This window comes from Photinus pyralis, unplaced genomic scaffold (assembly GCF_008802855.1).
Source record: "Photinus pyralis isolate 1611_PpyrPB1 unplaced genomic scaffold, Ppyr1.3 Ppyr1.4_LG8, whole genome shotgun sequence".
Taxonomy (NCBI): domain Eukaryota; kingdom Metazoa; phylum Arthropoda; class Insecta; order Coleoptera; family Lampyridae; genus Photinus; species Photinus pyralis.
Window position 1 is genome coordinate 34,775,612 of NW_022170819.1, and position 1,966 is coordinate 34,777,577.

Sequence of the window (1,966 nt, forward strand, 5' to 3'; positions counted from 1 at the left end):
GTATAACAAGAGAATGGATGGGGATTCAGATTGAAAGGCGATAGGCGACATCTAACGTATGAATTTTACAACACCTTTTACAAGGGTTTACAAATCAAGTGACCGTTATCGATTTTTTTTTACAGTGGCATGTCCTCTGTTCACGCGGGCGAAACCGGAACATCACGTGTGCCTAAGGAAATGATGTCTATTGGAGCAGGATCGAAATTCTGGGCCAAGATACTCTCGTTGACCTGCTCCAGGGTCCAGGTTGAGTTGTCCAAAATGGATTATCGTATCGGCTACTCTCGCACTCTCACGCAAGGTGCGGGACTCGGAAACAACCCCCCTTAAAATGGTTTCGTTTCGGAGAGGTTTGTGGGATAGTGTTTCCTCAGAGATTTTCATATTTTGATTCCGTGAGCTTACGTTCTGTCACAATTTAATGCTTTAAAATTTACTCTGAAGCTTTAAGTACTAGTTGTTTATTTGTTTCTTACTTACCACCCAATAAATATTTTCTATTTTGCTGTGCTAGGTTCTTTTCCATTCTCCATCCTCCTTTTCAGGTTTAGGAATAAAAGACTTATGGAACTCTTTTGGTATTTAATTTTTTTAGGTTTTCCATACCCCACCCGTGGCTCTCCCCAAACCATAAGCAAACTGACATTGATTTGTACCAAAGTTTGTGGAAACAGTCACTGATATGTTTTCGAGTATGTTTTTATTTTATTTATTTATTTTATTTATCAGAGAATCTTGCATTTAGTCAATTAATTGACGTTATTAGGTAATTAGAATATAGGTTTGACTTTATAACCACTGAGGTATCCTCCACCTACAATTTCCCCGCAGTTTGTCAAAAACCGTTTGTACACCGCTGGGCTGCGTGACCACTGCCAAACCATCCACCTACAGGGTTCCAATAACTATTACAACAAATTTATCTAAAAAGGACACTCACCTCTTCTTTGCCTACTTCATTCGAATGATGCGAATTTGGTACCTCTGGATTGTCTTCGACTTCCTTACCACTGGCAACACTTAAAGCTAGTAGAACACAGATCAACGTTACCTTAACGTTAACCATCGTGACTATCATTTGTAGACGTAATTCCCTTTGTGAACTTGTGGTGACTTATCTGTTTTTTATCATTTGTTTTTATTTATAGTATCCGCGCACTAACATGAAATTGTTGACTTCGACTAAGTCACTCGGGGGGTCATGCACTTAAAATTTTTATTACATAAATTGTATACTATGTTCATGTTAATCTAATCGAGCAACAATGCAAAATGCTTGATATGCAGTTGGGAAAACGATTAAAAACTTATATACGACTGTGCACCCTTTCGACGCAATTATAACCAAACAATAGGCAACCTAAAATGCCCACTACTAATTTTTGTTTGGATGCCATCAAATCCATAATTTACACAAAGTTGCACACTTTCCCACATACGCTCCTTGTCCTCATTTTCTTCTCACTGTTAGCTTCCTCCGCCCTTGATCTTTTTTCCTTTTTAGCGCATTTCCACAAAAAAAATGCGCTATTGTGGCCACTTTGTCCGTCCGTCCGTCCGACCGTCCTCTCGTTTTGCGACGCTACTATAGTTCTATCTTAAGAGCTATTGTTCTACTTTTTTCGCTATTTGGTTCGTTATGGTGTCGAGTCTTGCACCAAGGAAGGAATTTTTTCTGTACCGCTTACAAAAAAAGTTATTGTAAAAAAACAAAAAACCGTTTTTTACATGTTCCACAATTTTACACTTTTGCCGTTTATTAACGATCCTAGAGATCGTTATAATTTTGCATTGCTNGGTTAATATACTATTTTACTCACAATCGGTTAGTATTATCTGAATTCCTAACCTTCATAGCGGTTGCGAAGCGACTCATTACTCACCTTAGCCGGGAAAGTAACTTTCCCGGCTAGCTGTCACTTTCCCGGCTAGCATCTGTCCCTTTCCTTACCTGCAAATGCTA

General features: G+C 38.8%; 1 long non-coding RNA gene across 1 annotated transcript; it reads right to left on the reverse strand.

Moving 5' to 3' along the window:
* Positions 1 to 1,290, reverse strand: LOC116178954. The gene is made up of 3 exons (XR_004146923.1): positions 944 to 1,290; positions 484 to 891; positions 1 to 427 (listed from the first exon to the last, which is right to left on the reverse strand). It is a non-coding gene; the product is annotated as an uncharacterized LOC116178954 (long non-coding RNA).
* Between the last annotated feature and the right edge of the window lie 676 nt (positions 1,291 to 1,966).